Consider the following 21,524-nt stretch of genomic DNA (forward strand, 5'->3'; position numbering starts at 1 on the left):
GATGGAGGTGCATGAATCTGCCTTCTGTGTAGTGATGCCAATGTAAGGGCACACCATGCAAAAAGTCCAGGAGACCCTTATTGGTTTACAGCACTCCACCAAGTGCTCAACTAGTGTGAGTGTGGTCGAGCAGCTACGGCTTAACAGAGAGGCGTGGGATGCATTTGTTGCACTCAAAGTCAATAAACATTTCACACATTCAATATGAAATTCAAGACCAATTTATAAAAATAAAGCAGATTTTTATAAGAATTTAGACACCAAGATCTTTAGAATAACTTAGGTACAAGCGACAATATCAATTTAGAAGACAAAAGAAAAATACTCAAATAACGGTTTTGAAGCATGAGCCTCGAGCATAACAGTGTTATCCTATGGGAGAAAGAAAGAGATAGCAGACAGGTATTTGGAGGCAGAGTTCTGAGGTGCCCTTTGGGACTTAGGGTGCTCGGGCTGAGGGCCAAAGTACCACCAGCAGTTTCGTTTTACCTGCCCCAGAGAGTCTGGGTGCCGAGGTTCTGGTCCGGATGGCGGCCTCAAGCACTACACTACAAGGGCTGCAAGGAGGGACTTGGGGGCAAGTCCAGGTGAACGTTAAGGAGGGCTCAGGTCGTGTGGTGCCTAGACCAAGGGGACACAGTCAGAAGTCACAGAGCTCAGGTGCAGAGGGTCTTGGAAGGCTGGTCATTGGTATTCGAGGGTCTCATGGTTGTTGATAGATCTGCAGAGGGAAGGAAAACAAAACAACAGGGCCACTTTGGTCATGGGTCTCCTCTGTCCTGATGTCCCTCGATGTGCAGGAAGGCTCAGGTGTTTGGGCAGGACACGAAAGACGCCTTGGATGGTGCAAGTGCCCTTGTGCGTAGGGTATTGGTGCAGGGAGAGCTCCTGTAGGGTCTAGCATCTCAAAACTCAGTTGAGAGACGAGCCTGACCTCCTGGATGGTACAAAAGAGGGTGGTGATGGACGGAGCATCTGAACCAATCAAACACTCACACCCAGTCAACATATCTGGGTTTGATCCATCACCGTTCTTTAGCCCACTCTGCCACCCCAGTTCAGACATGGCCATATGCAAATCAGTCTGACCCTGTGTCTCATGGGAACAGTCCAGCCCGAACTGCCAAGCCATGCCTTCCCTGGACTGGCAACAAGCTTCCTAGGACCGGTTTCTGGCATTACAGCCATCTTCAGCCAGGCTTGCTTGAATCCAGTGGCAAAGTGAGCAAGGGACTCACGTCTGAGCATACCCTGCCAATTTATGGCGAACAAAGCGGTACAAAAGGGGGTGGTGATGGACGGAGCATCTGAACCAATCAAACACTCACACCCAGTCAAAATATCTGGGTTTAATCCATCGCTGTTCTTTAGCCCACTCTGCCACCCCAGTTCAGGTCCTAGGAAGCTTGTATCTGGTCCAGGGAAGGCATAGCTTGGCAGTTCGGGCTGGACTGTTCCCATGAGGCACAGGGTCAGACTGATTTGCATATGGCCATGTCTGAACTGAGGTGGCAGAATGGGCTAAAGAACGGTGATGGATTAAACCCAGATCTGTTGACTGGGTGTGAGTGTTTGATTGGTTCAGATGCTCCGTCCATCACCACCCCCTTTTTGACCTCCTGGAGACACAAAGACCGCCTCCTGAAGTGATGCTCTCTCGGTGGGCACGATGGCCAGCAACACGGTGAACCGTATGGATACGGTTGGTGCCTGCAGATGCCATGAGATGATAGCTGGTTGTCGTAGTGCTGGGCAGCCCTCCTAGTTTTGAGGAGGATGCGAGTCAGGTCTTTGCAATTGTTAAGGAGCAAGCAGCAAGGCAGAGTTTCGCCAGTTTCTGTGCAGTTCCTTTGTTCTCGCGGTGTCGTCTCTTCTTTGTCCTTCTTCAGTTCCCAGGAAGTAGGATCCAGTGTTGAGGAGACCCCTAAATACTAAATTTAGGGGCGTTTAGGAGAGTACAAGGTAGAAGCCAATGGGCTACCTACTCCTAGGGTAACTACACCCACTACATGACCGCGTCCATTGAGGAGTGGGCATATTCATGAATCCTGACCCAGAAGTCCCTATTTCACCAAAACAAGATGGTGAAGCCCTTCTCTGGCTGTTCCGTTCATAGAGCCTAATTAAGGGGTGTGACTAGCCTCTGGGTGCAACACGCCTCCTGACTGACTCATTTCCCACCACAGGGATGCCAAACAGGCCCTAGGGCAATGGGTGGCGTTCCCCAGGTCAGAGCCCAATTAAGGGGTGTGACTAGCCTGTGGGTGCAACACGCCTCCTGACTGACTCATTTCCCACCACAGGGGTGGCGTTCCCCAGGTCAGAGCCCAATTAAGGGGTGTGACTAGCCTCTGGGTGCAACACGCCTCCTGACTGACTCATTTCCCACCCCAGGGATGCCAAACAGGCCCTAGGGCAACGGGTGGCGTTCCCCAGATCAGAGCCCAATTAAGGGGTGTGACTAGCCTCTGGGTGCAGCACGCCTCCTGACTGACTCATTTCCCACCACAGGGATGCCATGCAGGCCCTGGGGCAACGGGTGGTGTTCCCCAGCTCAGAGCCCAATTAAGGGGTGTGACTAGCCTCTGGGTGCAACACGCCTCCCACCACAGGGATGCCAAACAGGCCCTAGGGCAATGGGTGGCGTTCCCCAGGTCAGAGCCCAATTAAGGGGTGTGACTAGCCTCTGGGTGCAACACGCCTCCTGACTGACTCATTTCCCACCACAGGGATGCCAAACAGGCCCTAGGGCAACGGGTGGCGTTCCCCAGGTCAGAGCCCAATTAAGGGGTGTGACTAGCCTCTGGGTGCAACACGCCTCCTGACTGACTCATTTCCCACCACAGGGATGCCAAACGGGCCCTAGGGCAACGGGTGGCGTTCCCCAGGTCAGAGCCTAATTAAGGGGTGTGACTAGCCTCTGGGTGCAACACGCCTCCTGACTGACTCATTTCCCACCACAGGGATGCCATGCAGGCCCTAGGGCAATGGGTGGCGTTCCCCAGGTCAGAGCCCAATTAAGGGGTGTGACTAGCCTCTGGGTGCAACACGCCTCCCACCACAGGGATGCCAAACAGGCCCTAGGGCAACGGGTGGCGTTCCCCAGATCAGAGCCCAATTAAGGGGTGTGACTAGCCTCTGGGTGCAACACGCCTCCTGACTGACTCATTTCCCACCACAGGGATGCCAAACAGGCCCTAGGGCAATGGGTGGCGTTCCCCAGGTCAGAGCCCAATTAAGGGGTGTGACTAGCCTGTGGGTGCAACACGCCTCCTGACTGACTCATTCCCCGCCACAGGGATGCCAAACAGGCCCTAGGGCAATGGGTGGCGTTCCCCAGGTCAGAGCCCAATTAAGGGGTGTGACTAGCCTCTGGGTGCAACACGCCTCCTGACTGACTCATTTCCCGCCACAGGGATGCCAAACAGGCCCTAGGGCAACGGGTGGCGTTCCCCAGGTCAGAGCCTAATTAAGGGGTGTGACTAGCCTGTGGGTGCAACACGCCTCCTGACTGACTCATTCCCCGCCACAGGGATGCCCAACAGGCCCTAGGGCAATGGGTGGCGTTCCCCAGGTCAGAGCCTAATTAAGGGGTGTGACTAGCCTGTGGGTGCAACACGCCTCCTGACTGACTCATTCCCCGCCACAGGGATGCCAAACAGGCCCTAGGGCAATGGGTGGCGTTCCCCAGGTCAGAGCCCAATTAAGGGGTGTGACTAGCCTGTGGGTGCAACACGCCTCCTGACTGACTCATTCCCCGCCACAGGGATGCCAAACAGGCCCTAGGGCAATGGGTGGCGTTCCCCGGATCAGAGCCGGTCCGGTCCTCGGATGCTTGATTCCGTTCTGGGAAGGACATGGCTTTTGTAGTTCGGACTGGACTGTTCCCATGGGGCAACAGGGTCAGAGCTGATTTGCATATCGCCATTGTCTAACCCAGGGTGGTGTGGAGTGCAAAAAAACGATGGATTTGGGCCCAGATCTTTTGACTGGGGGAGTGTGTGACATTGATCCACATTCGGTCCATCACTTGTTGTTTTTGCAGTAGCCTCTGGGTGCAACACGCCTCCTGACTGACTCATTTCCCACCACAGGGATGCCAAACAGGCCCTAGGGCAACGGGTGGCGTTCCCCAGGTCAGAGCCTAATTAAGGGGTGTGACTAGCCTCTGGGTTCAACACGCCTCCTGACTGACTCATTTCCCACCACAGGGATGCCAAACAGGCCCTAGGGCAACGGGTGGCGTTCCCCGGGTCAGAGCCTAATTAAGGGGTGCGACTAGCCTCTGGGTGCAACACGCCTCCTGACTGACTCATTTCCCACCACACGGATGCCAAACAGGCCCTAGGGCAATGGGTGGCGTTCCCCGGGTCAGAGCCCAATTAAGGGGTGTGACTAGCCTCTGGGTGCAACACGCCTCCTGACTGACTCATTTCCCACCACAGGGATGCCAAACAGGCCCTAGGGCAATGGGTGGCGTTCCCCAGGTCAGAGCCTAATTAAGGGGTGTGACTAGCCTCTGGGTGCAACACGCCTCCTGACTGACTCATTTCCCACCACAGGGATGCCAAACAGGCCCTAGGGCAACGGGTGGCGTTCCCCAGGTCAGAGCCCAATTAAGGGGTGTGACTAGCCTCTGGGTGCAACACGCCTCCTGACTGACTCATTTCCCACCACAGGGATGCCAAACAGGCCCTAGGGCAACGGGTGGCGTTCCCCAGGTCAGAGCCCAATTAAGGGGTGTGACTAGCCTCTGGATGCAACACGCCTCCTGACTCACTCATTTCCCACCCCAGGGATGCCAAACAGGCCCTAGGGCAACGGGTGGCGTTCCCCAGGTCAGAGCCCAATTAAGGGGTGTGACTAGCCTCTGGGTGCAACACGCCTCCTGACTGACTCATTTCCCACCACAGGGATGCCAAACAGGCCCTAGGGCAACGGGTGGCGTTCCCCAGGTCAGAGCCCAATTAAGGGGTGTGACTAGCCTCTGGGTGCAACACGCCTCCTGACTGACTCATTTCCCACCACAGGGATGCCAAACAGGCCCTAGGGCAATGGGTGGCGTTCCCCAGGTCAGAGCCCAATTAAGGGGTGTGACTAGCCTCTGGGTGCAACACGCCTTCTGACTGACTCATTTCCCACCACAGGGATGCCATGCAGGCCCTAGGGCAACGGGTGGCGTTCCCCAGGTCAGAGCCCAATTAAGGGGTGTGACTAGCCTCTGGGTGCAGCACGCCTCCTGACTGACTCATTTCCCACCACAGGGATGCCAAACAGGCCCTAGGGCAACGGGTGGCGTTCCCCAGGTCTGGGGGAAGCTGGGGTTACAATTCAGAGATGGCAGAGGCTTTCAAACCAATGGTCTTAATATTCTAAATTGCTTGCCATCCTGCTAGAGTTGGTGATAACGCCTACTGCCGAGCAGGCATTCTTCTCTGACAGCGCAGGCTCTACCTGGTAGGGGCCAGAAATCTGTCTGTGGTGACAAGTTGGAAGATAACAGTCAGCCAACAGACTAAGAAACTGGTAGGGCTACAGGGGGCACCTCTAACGTGCCCTCTGTGTGCATGTTCTACTAAATCTGATGCCAGCATCAGTACCGATTTATTAACACAAGGTCTTTGATACCAAACACCAGTATTTTTAGTGAAGCCGTCATGTAGCTGGGTAAGTCGTAATGAGCAGTACCCAGTATATGTCCTCAAAATGGCTTCCTGAACACTTGTGACGACTAACAATAAAAGTAGGCATCGCTGGGACATATCTGCTCATGCAGGTGTCCCCCACACGTAATGTAATTCAAACTTCCTTTGGACTCTCAAGGCCTGCTGTAGGGGAGACTTACATATAGCACAGGCAGTGTATGTGGACATTGTTGTATTTTTGGCGTCTTGCATCATTCATTTAACGCATTCTGCAATGGCAGTCTGCCTGCAGTTTGAGTGTGGGTCCCTTTGGGTAGCATAATACATGCTGCAGCCCTTAGGGACCCTCTTTAGTACCTATGCCCTGGGTACCAGGGTTATCATTTACAGGAACTTGCAAGGGTGCTACTGTCCTTGTCTATTGGATTACAATTACATTGAAACTGCTTGGTAGGTGGTTCTATAGGGTATTGCCGCTCCAGGGCCATTCGCCGGTAAGTATACTTTAGTACGGAGTGAGGATCACGGTGCATAAGGGTAGGGAGAGCCACCCTCCTCGGCAACGAGTGGATGTCCACTGGCAAAACAGAACATCAGTCCCCTGCACACGCTAACAGTGTTTCAATTATATCAATAATCGTGTGTCAAAAGCTTGAGTCTTTGCTGGAACATGCGCTTCAGTTTATTCACAACAGTTTTAGCCACCACGTGTTCAGTTGCGTTTACAGTTGTGTGCAGCAACTTCTTCTGGGCTAATAAACAAGCAATGCTAAAAAATTGGGAATAAAAGGTATGCAACAATAGCATATTGAACACTAGGGGGTAGCTGTTCCTAAGTTCAAAGAAAGTCACAACCTTTTCTGGTTGGAAATGATGAGGTGAAATAAAGTTGGGATGCTTTGGGTGATGGTAGGAACCCCTCCGTTGGATATAGTGCCCTCACACACCCTTGCGATGTCATGCTTCATAATGGGGCGTTGCTCCTCGTGGGGTTGGCACTGCTGTCCTCCACGTGCCAGGCGGGAGAGCTCTTTATCAGAGATATTTTAAGGAGACGCCACAGTTGAACATGTGGGTATGTGGGACTAGGATAGTGAGTGAGTGAGTGAGTGAGTGAGTTAAAATCACCAATCGGTACCTGGAACCTAATTTTATTCACTGGTCCGAATGGTATGGTTAAAATGTGGTGGGATGCTAGAGCTACTTTTGGGAACATAGGTGGAGAGGGGATAAGTGTCTTCCCACTGCTCTCAGAATCCGTGTCAATGTGTATTAAAAAGATAGAATGGTCAACATGTTTCGCGCTTCTTGTAGGTCCATAAGGGATCCAAGGGCGCTTCGTCAGGACCAAGAAGTGTGTAAATAAGGGAAAGTAAACAGGATTCAGGGAAGAAAGGGCCCTGTATACCTGTGGTACCTATAGTTAGGTGTAGATAAGTCCTTGCACTGAAAGGAACGCGTAGTACAGGTTCTTAAACCCAACCCCGACATTCAGAAAGGTAGGCCACGTCAGCACTCACTCGGGTTGTAAGGCAGAATATAGTAGATCGTCCCATCCAGGTCCCAGACCTACCCGTCCGTAGTGAGTAGCCGGGATCAGTTGTGTGCAGCGATTTCTCTAGGGCTAAGAAACAAACAAAAGTACAGATTTGGGATTAAAAGTTGTGCAACAATAGCATCCAATGTCAGTTTCCCATTGTGACAGACTAACTTTGAAGGATCGGCTTGTGTTACCTTGTTGGCTTGTGTCGAGCCTGAGGAAACCCATGCTGTCTCAAATGTGTCACCTCGGTTGTTTAGTGACAAACTAGTGTATTTTGAGGAAAAATTATTTCAACACTCTTAGATAAAATAAAATTGTCCCCCTTAATGTTGCCTAGTACTCAAAGGTATGTAATAAAAAATAAAATACCTATATTCAATGCGTAAGAAAGAAGAAAAATTATGCTAAGTATACAAGCTCTATAAAAGCATTTTTATTGAGCTTAGGTGACCAAATCTGCCCGGGAAACCACCTTAAATCCAGTTGTATTTCTGTGCTAAAAGGGATTCAATAGGGTCCAATGTTAGATACACAGTTAAGACTGCACATATCTTGTGTCCAGAAATATTCCCTCCTATCCACAGTAAATGTATCCTGGATGTGTTCCAAATGAGAAGTCTCTGAGGATGGGTAAATACAGGAAAACGGCCTAATTACATATAAGAATACAGCCAAAAGGAAAAATGATCGGGCCTAATCTATATACTTTGATAATATGGTAACGTGGCCCCATGAACCTTAAGCGAGGCTTCAGTAATAGTGCAAGTTTATTTAGTCATGAATACACAAAATCTGTGGTGCATTGCACCCATTGAATCCAGGTTGTGTTAACGAAAATAACCAGAAGCCATATCCTTGCCGGTATTAATACGGGACCTGGTTAGCAGGAACCCCGTGCACTTCCAACCAAGAGCATCAGTAGCAGTGGGTATTCATGACGAAAAGACGCACTTTCCTACAGGAGGTCTTTGGACGAGAGGAATCCGGCTCATCTTATACTTGGATGACATACTTCTGGTGGATCAATTACATTCCCAACGTATGCAAAATGTGAAAATTACTATTGCACTCCTACAGGATTTGGGCTTTGTAATCAACGGCCAGTTGAACCCATCCCAGAAGATGACTTTACTGGGGTTTCTCATAGACATTACCTCAGCTTCCCAAAGCCTACTGGAAGAGATGAGATATAATCTCTTTCAACCAGTTGGACAGGATTAAGGGTCTGCTATCATCGCCGATCCAGGCCGTCTTCCCGGGCCCGTTACATTTCAGGTCGCCACAGAGGCTAAAAGCAACACGCCTCAGGAAAGGCCTCACAAACTCAGAGCAGATTTCGCTGTCACCCAATCCAGGACAGAACTCCAGCGGTGGATAGATCATATGAAGGCTTGGGATGGCAGAGTGATATTTGGAGCCACACTGGAGATGGCCATAGCATCAGATGCCAGCAGTCAGGGCTGGGGAGTCAGACGCAGTGACATCTCCATGGGGCAGCGGGGGGGGCAGATGGATGAAGGAGGAACTGAAGTTGCACATCAACCGCCTGGAACTCCTGGGTCGATCCTTCACGAGAAAATCCCTCACCCGAGTCAAGATCTCCTGCTGCAGCCTGTTGGGGATGGACAATGTGTCAGCAGACCAGTACATCACTGCTTGTGAGGCACTCGCTCGAGGGCCCTGTCGGAACTATCGAAGAACTTCTGGCATTACTGCCTGCAAAGACAGACCTTGGTGATGGCGGAGCACCTTCAAGGGATCCAGAATACGAAGATGGACTGGAACTGCAGATACTTCACAGTCAGCACCAACTGTATCAAAGAAACTTCCTGGTCTTCATGGACAGATGGGGTCCATGGGATTTGGATCTGTTTGCATCTGGACTGAGTTTTTAGTTACCCCGGTATATGAGCTGCTGTTCAGATCCCGAAGCGGCAGACGCTTTCCTCCAGGATGGGTCGAGCGGCCTATGCCTTCTCACCTTTCATGATGATTCCCAGAGTAACGGCTCAGGTCAGGCAACAGAAATGTTCATAGTGTTAGTGACACTGATCTGGAAGTCGCAGGCATGGTTCCCGACACTGATGGAACTTACATGGGATCCCCAATAGAGTTACCCTTAGTCTCTTTGATCCTCCAGAGTCCCCAGGGTTGCCACCACCTGCTACTTTTGCAGGGCCATCTCAACCTCATGGCTTGAAGAATTTCCAGCTATGCTGGAAAGACATCCCCCTTTCGGAAGACGCTGCGAACTTCATCCAACAAGATGAGCTATGGGTAGCATCAAGAGGAACAGATCAGCTTGAAGATGATGGTTTCATTGGTGTGTGGAGAGACATATGGATCCCATGGGGGCAGAGATTACTCATATTCTAATTTTTGGGGCAGAGCTGGCACAATCGGGCCTGGCCAACAGAAAGAAACTTTCTGCAAAACTGGACCTTGTTATACCTGATTTCTTGCGGGAGAATTTCGGATGTGAGGGAACTGGATTTCTCAGCTAAGGTCTTCACACTAAAGGCTGTTACATTTACCATCCCTAGGAGGACAAAGATGAATACCAGGTTGGTATCCTACATGCTTTTAGTGACAATCCATAAGTGTGTGTGGTAAGATGCATTAAGGCATACGATGATATGATGACCAAAATTAGACCGGCAGGTGAGTGACATCTACCGATTGCTTGGAAGAAACCTCTCAAAGTGGTATCCTCTTAACCATTACCAGGTTGGTGAAGTGGATCATGGCAGAAGCCGGACACGATGGGGCCATGGCATCTAAGGCCATCCAAGTAGGTGGTAGATTAGAAGACATTATGAACTCTGCGGCCTGGTCCTCCGAATCAACTTTTACTTCAAACCTACTTTGGATGATGCAGCTTTGGTGGTAAGTTAATCCTTGCCTCTGGTCCTTTTTTTGTAGAAAAAAATATTTCCTAGCTAATGAGAAGGAGAGTTTTTTTATTCTATTAAGGACACAGAGGCGGGGATTATCGCACGTGGAGACATCAAGGAGAGAGCTCCTTGACCTCCCTAAGATGATTCGTTTGATAGTAAGTCATGCTGATGAATGGTTTCATTGATTTTGGAAACATAATTTCGTCTTGGTCTAATGTTTGTCATTCATAGTTGTTTGGGGCAGAAGTGATAATAGATAAATCCATGCAAATATTAAACTGTTGGTGTGCAAAGTCATTGTAAAGAACTGGAAAACAAGGGTGACATTTCTATTCCATATGAACGATCAGAAACCATAGTACAGCATGCGTTAAGGGTTAACTTCCTCCAGTGAAGAAGAGGAACAGTAAGGGACGACACACATTCATATATACAACGCACTGTTATGTGATTGGACAATGGTTGCTATGGGGACACTGTACCTGGAGGTTAATAGGAAATGTTGTTAATGTTTTTTTTTTATTAAGACGCTCTTTGAAGGCTGCTGGGTTAATAAGGTGAAGAGCGATATGCATAATCCTCGCCTGAGTCTCCTTAAGAGAATTGAAACTTTTCATCTTGTTAGCTCAGAAATGTTTCATTTGCAGCAGTATCCTCAGTAGGAAATGCTTTCAGTTTTCAAATCCATCATGATGGCATTCAGCTTTGCACACACCACCAGGGAGGTAACTGGCAGTCTGCTTCTGGTGCTGAAAGTGCATGTTTCAGTCCACATATCAGAATGTTTTAATGAATTAGAAGAGGACGATATTTGAGAACGCACTTAAAACATGTCCTAATATTTTGTTCTACAGCACTAACCATAATTTCTATGACAAACTGAACCCCCTCGTTGTGTTCCTTTCTAAATTAAATGTTTTAAGTTTCACCTGTTTGATTCAATCAAGATGGCTTCAGGTGTGCCACACTTTTGTCATAAGTAAGATTGCTAGCGCACCAGTTTTTCTTAAGAAAATATGCTCTCATTTAAGCTTCTCGAGCACCTTCCATAACCTGTGTGAAAAAATCAGAAGAAAACAGTTTTCTTGAAAACGCTTCATGTAATACCAGCAGGTCAGCATTTTTCAGAGGGTAAAATCACCTTAGAGCATACCACAATTCCTAAAATTAGTATGGTACCGCCAACAAATGATTTATATTGCAACTGTTATCACCCTTTATATGTGCTCCTTTTTGTAACCCTCAAAACCTGCCATTCACTATGAAGCCTTTGAATGGGTTTGATGTCCCAGAGTCCTGTAACGGCTGCCACAGCATGCTGCGGCCAGCCAATAAAAGGGGGAGGTCCATTTGGATCCCCCCACAAGCCCCGTTGGGTTTGGGCGTGCCCACGCAGCCCCATTACATATTTTTTTTTATTCATTTACAGGACAAAAGAACCATGTCCCTGAATCTTGTAATGACTGCCTAAAAATATTGTTTAGGATGAAACCAACCAATCAGGATTGACTACTGGCCGTTAAATTGGGCAATCAGAGCATATCATGACATCAACTGCCTAAATATGCAATTCATTTTACCCATAATTTTTAATAAACTTACGAATGCATTTACACCAAATCACAAAAAGCACATTCTCTGGACCAAGATCTAGCTTTCCACCAAATTTGGTGCAATTCCGTTCATACGTTTTTGCTATAGTCTTGTTTAGAGAGGTCTATGGAAAATGCATAGGGAGATTGTGTTTTGGGGCCACCTTTTTTTTCAGTCATCCCCTTGATGGATCACACGGAAACCTTCCCAGAAGGAGCTGAGGTGGATGGACTTTTTTTTGTAAAGTTTTGTGAAGAGTCTGCAAACAGGGCCAAAGTTATTAGCAGTCCTACATATAACTACATGGTGGTGACTGACACTTGGCAATACTTATTTTATATACCTACCTACTATTGGGAGTCATCAGAAGGTAGATATAGTTAGGACCTAGTTTCCATAGGAAAAGCATTTTAGTACTTGCCCATATCTTTGGTGCCGGTTGACAAATCTTCACAAAATTTTCCCCCAGAAATCAACAATTACGTCAGCTTGTGTCTGGAAAGTTTTGGTGTGGCCCATCAAATGGGGGCTGAGCGGCCTCCTCTCCCTTAATAAAATAAAAATAAAAAAGATGGCTCAGCAGGTTGATGGAGGCTGCGCCCTATTTCACTAACACTCTGCAAAAGTGCCACCTGGTGCACTCCTGGTTGCGGGATGAAGTCGCCTTGGCTGTTGAGGGTCCTTGGGGCCAAACAAGCCCTCCTGGTACCGCCAGTAAGTTCCACTCAGCGAAATTGCAAAGAGATTTTCAGAGGCCATGCCCCTTTCTCCTCCACTCTGCAATCACACCTCCTGGCACACTCCTGGTTGGGGAATGAAATCCCCTTGGATGCTGAGGGTCTTTGGGGGCCAAGAAGCTCTCTTGTTACCTCCAGTAAGTCTTACACAGCGGAACTGCTGCAAGCTGGTAGAAGGCTCCGCCTCCTTTCTCCACCACTCTGCAAACACGCCTCCTGGCGCACCACTGGTTGGGGGATGAAATCCCCTTGGATGCTGAGGGTCTTTGGGGGCCAAGAAGCTCTCTTGTTACCTCCAGTAAGTCTTACACAGCAGGATTGCTGTGAGCTGGTAGAAGACTGGTAGACGGCTCCGCCTCCTTTCTCCACCACTCTGCAAACGCCTCCTGGCGCACCACTGGTTAGAGGATGAAGTCCCCTTGTATGCTGAGAGTCTTTGGGGGCCAAGAACCCATCCTGTTACCTACAGTATGTCCCACATAGCGCAATTGCTGAGAGCTGGTTGGAGTCCTCATCAGCTTTGTCCACCACTCTGCAGAAGAGACTACTAGTTAAAAAAACATCTGAATTGCCTGAAAAAACACAAAGGTTACAGGGGTGATATAGTTACGAAAAAGAATTTGAAAAACCTTAGAAATTCACAAACAAAAGGTTACAGAGACATTAAAATGACACCAAATTTGTCGGAAAGCTAGCTCTTGGTCCAGAAATCGCCCTTTTCGAAATTTGGTGTAAATCTGTTCAGTAGTTTTGGAGTTATTACAGAAAAAAAGATATGTAGATCGCTTGGGACGCGGAGGGTCTGCGGGTCCCAGAGATCTCTAAATGAGATCTGACTGGCTGTCACCAAAATAAAGAAGGTGGCAGAGTTGAAATACCCTGACCCTAAGTCTGGTGGTTGGGTCCACAGGGGCCAAAAACGTTTTTTATGCAGCAAAATAAATAAACAAGCATTTTCAATGCAATAGGTCTCACATTTACGCAAGTTTGAACTATTGGCAATGTTAATGTCATTGCCTTTTATTTACATAGATAAAAGGCATTGTCATTTACAATGCTAATAGCTGAAACTCTTGCAAATGCAAGACCTATTGCATTGCAAATGCTTGGTCCATAAGGAAATATCCTCAATAAATGCAGTTTTATGGATTTCTTGAGCAGTGTGCTCGTTGAATCAAACATCTTCGAACCACTTAACCCCAAAACCCAGCAACTCAGGACAGCGCCATGTCATGTACCGATGTCTGCACCCTGTGAATTGCACCTATTGCAAAAAGGCTTCTGCAAGGATATATTAATGCAAGTTTCTTCGGAGTAAGCTACATGTAAAACAGGAATGTCTGACAAAATATCGATAACACAAATATCGATATACAAAAATATTGATATACAAAAATATCGGAAGAAAAATTTCGAAGTCAAAAATATAGGAATCCTATCCCTAACAAGGTAAGTACAAATATATCGAAAATAAAATATAGAATGACAAAAATATTGTTTTTTGTAAAATATAGTTTTTTTTATATAATAAAAATGTAATATTAACAAAATAATACTTATAAATGTAATAAACATATTTAAAAATGTACTATAATATTTAAAATTAATACATAATATAATACAAATTAATATTAATAAATATATAATACATAATATATTTTTCATTAATAATAACTCTAAATTAATTATTTTCATAACTTATAAACAAATAAAAATGTAATAAATTACTAATACATTTATTTACATAAAATATTCACATAAATAACAATTAATAACAATATAATACTAATAAAAAAGCTAAATACATTTTAGATAGCGTATGAGTAAAAATTACTATTCCCACTCCAGAGAGTGCAACAGTAGGGAAAGTGTTGGATAGCGTAGGGGTAACAATTACTATTCCAACTCCAGAGAGTGCAACAGTAGGGAAAGTGTTGGACAGCGTAGGGGTAAAAATTACTATTCCCACTACAGAGAGTGCAACAGTAGGGAAAGTGTTGGATAGCGTAGCGGTAACAATTACTATTCCCACTCCAGAGAGTGCAACAGTAGAGAAAGTGTTGGCTAGCGTAGGGTTAAAAATTACTAATCCAACTCCAGAGAGTGCAACAGTAGGGAAAGTGTTGGATAGCGTAGGGGTAACAATTACTATTCCAACTCCAGAGAGTGCAACAGTAGGGAAAGTGTTGGATAGCGTAGGAGTAAAAATTACTATTCCCACTCCAGAGAGTGCAACAGTAGGGAAAGTGTTGGATAGCGTAGGGGTAACAATTACTATTCGAACTCCAGAGAGTGAAACAGTTGGGAAAGTGTTGGATAGCGTAGGATTAAAAATTACTATTCCAACTCCAGAGAGTGCAACAGTAAAGAAAGTGTTGGATAGCGTAGGATTAAAAATTACTATTCCAACTCCAGAGAGTGCAACAGTACGGAAAGTGTTGGATAGCGTAGGCGTAACAATTACTATTCCAACTCCAGAGAGTGCAACAGTAGGGAAAGTGTTGGATAGCGTAGGGGTTTAAATTACATACTTATACATTTTTATTTTTTTGTAATAATACAAATATGATCTATTAAATAAATATAAAACATTTACAATACATATACATAATTATAAAAAACATGATTAGCAAAATATATATAACCTAAAAAAATCATGAAATACATACCATTTTATAATATTTAATTACCAATTAATAAATAATTACCAATTATAAAATGAACTTAACAAATATTTTTAATTCATTATTACTTAATTACATTAAAATTAGTTCCCACCATATTCCCCTATAAACACACAACCCGCAACAGAACACATCTATCAATTAATTAATTATTTAAAATTAATTACCAATTAATCAAATTTATTTACCAATTGATAAAAATTAATGTATGCTTCCTACTAATTAATAATTAATTCTACATAATGAAATTACTTCCCACCCTATTCCCCTACAAACCCATAACCCGGTACAGAACATATTTATCAATTAATCAATTAATTAAAAATAATTACCAAAATAATTAAATATAATTACCAATTATTTTTAATTAATGTATGCTTCCTACTAATTAATAATTATTTAAACATTATTAAATTACTTCCCACCCTATTCCCCTATAAACCCGTAACCCGCTACAGAACATATTTATCAATTAATCAATTAATTAAAATTAATTAAAAATAATTCTCAATTAATTAATTACTAATTCCTACTAATTAAAATTAATTTAACATAATTAAATTACTTCCCAACCTATTCCCCTATAAACCCATAACCCGCTACAGAACATATTTATCAATTATTCAATTAATGAAAATGATTTAAAAATTATTCTCAATTAATTAATTAATAATTCCTACTAATTAATAATTAATTTAACATAATTAAATTACTTCCCACCCTATTCCCCTATAAACCCACAACCCGCTACAGTACTAAAAGACAATATTTAATTAAATTACATTAAAAATAAATAATAAAACATAATAAATACAATATAATATACACAAAATTTATTTAAAAATCGATATTAGTAACATCGAAATTATTTACTTCGATATTACTGACATCGATATTTAAAACTTCGATATTACTAATATCGATATTAAGACTGTCGATATTACTTACCTTCTATATTATGTCCCATCGATAGTTGAACTTCGATATAATTGTATATCGAAATTTAAAACTCAATATTTTGTCTGTGTACCGTAAAACAGATTTAAACGGTATTCATTTTGAACGTGGGTTAGGGGAGATTCGTTTTAAAATCTTGCACACTTTAAACTGAGCAGATTCAGTCAGAGGCTCCAGGCGGTCCTCAGTCCATTTCTCATATGCCTGATCTATGCCTTCCCACTATCCTGCAGTAAAGCTGCATAGTTTCTAGATTAATTGCCTTATGCGAGCTAAACTGCTGCCTACTGGCAGGCATAATTAAGATTGATGTCATAATAAGTGTTTTTAGCAGCGCTTCACTCACGTACGTGCCGGCTGGGGGCGTCAGGCTCGTTCACACTCACGCACACATGACAGAAGGGGGGTGTCAGGCTCGTTCACACTCACTCACACATGCCAGCAAGGGGGGGTGACAGGCTCATTCACACTCACTCACACATGCCAACAGGGGGGTGCCAGGCTCGTTCATACTCACTTACACATGCCAGCACAGCGTGTCAGGTTGATCACGCGTAAATGCCAGCAGGGGGTAGGGAAGGTGTCTGTGGGGGGGTACCCACCTTCCTGCACAGCCGCAGCTGGCCGGTAAGGATCACCAGCAGGAACATCTTGGGCAGCAAGGCCATGTGTTCCCCATCCTCGTGGCCATGCGAGGGCTGCTCTCCGCCGAGGGCCACCGAGACGTGCGGAGCTACGCGGGGAAGAGGCACAAGGCAGGGAAAGGGGGGGAAGGTGACTTAAAGGGCAGAGAGGAAGACAAGAGGGGGTCAAAGAGGAGGCAGGGAGAGAATGGGAGAGAGCTGTGAGGGAGGAAGAGAGGGGGCCACAGCGGGCAGGAGAACCTGAGCCTGGGCTGAAACACCAGAGGAAGGGAAAGTGAAAGCACGCCATGCGTGCGTTGATGGGGACGAGTACGCGTGCACTGGCTGGGTGCGGCTGGTGCGTGTGTGTTTGTTGGCGGAGGACGCGTAGAACTCTGCTGGAGTTAAGCAGGTGAGAGCGGGCCGAGTCACAGATCATTTATCCTGTGGGGGAGGTGATAGCGCGATGGCCTCTAAGAGCTGCCTGCTTTGAACTGTAGGCTCTAAAGTGTTTTATCCAGTGGGGGGGGGGTGGGGGGGGGGGGGTGATAGCAGGATGGCCTGTAAGAGCTGCCTGGTTTGAACTGTAGGCCCTGAAGAGTTTTATCCTGTGGGGGTGTGGGGAGGGGGTTGGGTGATAGCGTGATGGCCTCTAAGAGCTGCCTGGTTTGAATTGTGGGCCCTGAAGTGTTTCCAAGTTGCCTTTAACACTTTCATAGAGCTTGAGTTGGGAGAGGCCGACATCCTTTTTGAAGTGCTTATAAATCGACTCTTGAGTGGCTGCTATTGTGGTCTATCTGTGTGGGCATCTCAATTAATCATACGGTGTACAGCGCAATATTAAAGATTTTTTCAGATTAACTGTCTGCCAGGACCAGCACTGTAGGGTCAGTCGGAGAGAAAACAGAGAAGGCGGAGCGTGGGCCGGAGGGACAGAAAGCGAAAGCACGCCATGCGCGTTTAGGGAGACGCGTACGCATGCACTTGCTGGGGGCGGCTGGTGCGCGTGTGTGTGTTTGTTTTTAGCACAGTTACTGCATGTAGCCGGCTTGCGTGGATGGAAGAGGAACAGGAGATGTGCACATCGCGCGTGTTAATGGGCGCATTCATGACCTCCATTCACCCTGCAAGTGCCGTTTCCTATCTCCCTTCCGAGGCAAGTCGATGACAATAGATCTCGCTGGATGGTCGCCAGGCGAGACCTAAAAAACAATTAGGGACTCATGCACATGTTTTTTATAACACCCTCAAGGTGGGACAGGTTCCAGGGGGATAATTAGCTTCATAATTGCGAGCGGCCCCCTCCCTCGACCAATTTTGGCAACGGGGACCACCAACCCCCCAGTCCCGGACACCCAAAATGAAGGGGACGGGCCGAATTTAGCCATGGGGATCCCATCCCTCAGGGCCTGCACGAAGTATTCACTCTCTCTTCAGATCGATCTACTCTCCTCTAAATTCCTGTCTCTTACCAATGTTACCCTTATGAACATTGGATCAAATTATCCATCACATGAAAAATTTATAGGATGACGAATATATTATATGTTGTTGGTTTTCCATCCCAAATGTAAATGAGCTTGTGTTAAAAACGCTAAAATTGGTTGCATTTGCTCTTAAAGAGTTTAACCATAGTGGTCGATTGTAATAATATAACTTATAGGTCATTAACTGTAACAAAGCCTAGCTATCTGGTTGATTAAGCTTTTTTAAACTCAGATTTTAATTGTATGTTTATATGTTTTTATGGCAGCCCTGAAGAAGTCCCTTGAGGACGAAATGCGTCGGCTGCGAACACCCGTGTTTTGATTGTACACCCTTTTGGAATAAGAAAATCACAACTAAGAAAACCTACGTCTGTGATTATTGGCATTGTAATTTTGGAATTGTGTGGTGCACCTTTGCGTTTATGTATTGATTACTTGAGTTTTTGGATGAACTATCACTGTGACAGTGGGTGTTAACCAGTGTGCACACACTTCGCCCATACAAACTATCAGGGGCGACTAAAAATTTGGGGGGGATTTGGGTTAGGTGCTACAATTAGGAAGTTTCCACTGTCTCTCCTTTCTTTTGAAATGTTAAACTCACTTCCAAAGCACTAACCAACTCCACATTTGAATCTCTACAAAGAGACTATATATAAACATCATTACAAAAAATAAGATACCATTATGCCAGGCTTTAAAGATAGAGGTCAGAAGTTAGCTCAGGATCTGTTTGCAACCAATCCTAGATTGACGAACAAACCAACCCCAATAACATCGGGTTTAAAGGCCAAATTTCAAAAATTGGAGAAACGTCACGGTGGTGGGATGGCACCACCTTAGAAAAATACATCGAAAATGAAAAAATTCCCCTAGGCCTTAGAATCCTAATTTTTCAAACATTTGAGGACCTCAGTCCAGAACAAATAGAGGATTGGGAGTGCAACCTACAAACTGCCTCCTACAATATGATGAAAATCTTCATAAAAAATGCTGAAATAAAAGGTGAGAAACTAAAACGAGAAATTGAGGAACTTAAAAAGGAAATTGAAAGCTCTGCACTCAAGGAGACCGTTAAAAAGAATTATGCAATCTTGGATGGAATTCTAGAAAATCATCAGATGTATTTAAGGGACAAGAAGATTAAAAAAATTAAAAGGGATGACAAAGATTATAAAGATGGGAGAATGTATACATTGCTGCTATATCACCCCCAGCAACAAAAGAGGCAGGGAGCTGGTCCGTCAAAATTGTCAGGCCTGGTTTGGGTTCTCAGTCCGGCCGTGACCCAGAGGAACAACATTTCCTCCTTGCACATACTGAACATAATAATTCTGCACACCAACGCCGTGCATATCCAAATTCATACCAGCAACAAACCCAGATTTAAAACAAGAATACAATCCGTGAGAACCAATTTCGTCACCCGTTTGGAAACATTTTGTCTGAGCCATCATTATTTTTATTTTGATCTTCTGCTTAGTAATAAAATTGTCACTACAGAACTTTGGTTACAACAAAGGCCTCTCCTCCTCTGCACCCCTGGACAGGCCTCACCTCCTCTGCACCTCTGGACAGGCCTCTCCTCCTCTGCACTCCTGGACAGGCCTCTCCTCCTCTGCACCCCTGGACAGGCCTCACCTCCTCTGACCCCTGGACAGGCCTCACCTCCTCTGCACCCCTGGACAGGCCTCACCTCCTCTGACCCCCGGACAGGCCTCACCTCCTCTGCACCCCTGGACAGGCCTCACCTCCTCTGACCCCTGGACAGGCCTCACCTCCTCTGCACCTCTGGAAAGGCCTCTGCACCGCTAGACAGGCCCCACCTCCTCTGCACCCCTGGACATGCCTCACCTCCTCTGCCCACTTGGACAGGCCTCACCTCCTCTGCACCCATGGACAGGCCTCACCTCCTCTGCCCTCCTGGACATGCCTCACCTCCTCTGCCCACTTGGACAGGCCCCACCTCCTCTGCACCCCTGGACATGCCTCACCTCCTCTGCCCACTTGGACAGGCCTCACTTCCTCTACACCCCAGGACAGGCCTCTCCTCCTCTGCATCCCTGGACAGGCCTCACCTCCTCCGCACCCCTGGACAGGCCTCTACTCCTCTGCACCTCTGGACAGGCCTCTACTCCTCTGCACCTCTGGACAGGCCCCACCTCCTCTGCACCCCTGGACAGGCCTCACATCCTCTGCACCCCTGGACAGGCCTCACATCCTCTACACCCCTGGACAGGCCTCTACTCCTCTGCACCTCTGGACAGGCCCCACCTCCTCCGCACCCCTGGACAGGCCTCTACTCCTCTGCACCTCTGGACAGGCCCCACCTCCTCTGACATCACCATGAATTCCAGGATTAATAAATTGCAGCCAAGTGAGTTAACAGCTCTCCTACCTGATCAGAAACCTGTCCAGGTTCTCTCCTCCTCCTGGGGCTGGGAGTGGGGATCTGGGGTCTGGGGAAGGCGGGCAGGAGCAGATCTGTGGTCTGGGGGTGGGCAGATCTGGGGCCTGAGGGGGGCAGGGGCAGATCTGGGGTCTGAAGATGGAGGTAACTGCAAACACAGACAGACGGGGCTCCTTCCTCCTCTGCAACAGGCTGGACACAGAGCACAGGGAGGAAGTGATGTCAGCACTTGCTGTTGATGCTGTCTCTGCTACCGCTAACCCGGAAAAGGAAACCCTTCTCACTTTCATCCAATGGACAGCTCAGGGGCTTTGATCAGCAGGCGAGGAGCGCCCACTGGTGGACGCTGACAGAACCGCCACCTCCAGGCTCTAGCAGTGAATACATTTGACACAAACAAACATTGGTGCCTGTAAACACCTGGGATTTCAGATGTCACAGACGGGAATGTTTTTAAGGGTCAGACAGTTCAACTACAGGGCCTCACACTTTGCTGCTGTAAAAAAGCATTTATAGCTTCACTTCAGATGAGCATCTTCAAAACACTGATGTAAAGGACTTAAGAGTATTTACAGAATGGTGACAACTGGAAGTGACAGTCTGTATTTCAAAGAATATATCTGTATTTCGAATATATCTGTATTTCGATTAATATATCTGTATTTCAATATATATATGGGTATATGGGTCAGTTTTGCAATTAAGCTGGGCATCTTATTTATTCTTTTAAATAATTTATTTGCAGTTTTTCAAATCCACAACGTCCTAGATAGCAAAGTAAACAGAGGTAAATACCATGGAGTTTAAGACACCAGATCAGTGACAATGAGGCATAGGTCATGTGTCAAAGCGACAATTGAAGGAACAGCTTATTTCTAATTTTCCTGTGCCTGTGGCTTATTCCTTATATTTAATACGGTTTTATATCCTCGAACACGACTGAATTGT

This window comes from Lissotriton vulgaris, chromosome 1_1 (genome assembly GCF_964263255.1).
Source record: "Lissotriton vulgaris chromosome 1_1, aLisVul1.2, whole genome shotgun sequence".
In the NCBI taxonomy this organism is placed as follows: Eukaryota; Metazoa; Chordata; class Amphibia; order Caudata; family Salamandridae; genus Lissotriton; species Lissotriton vulgaris.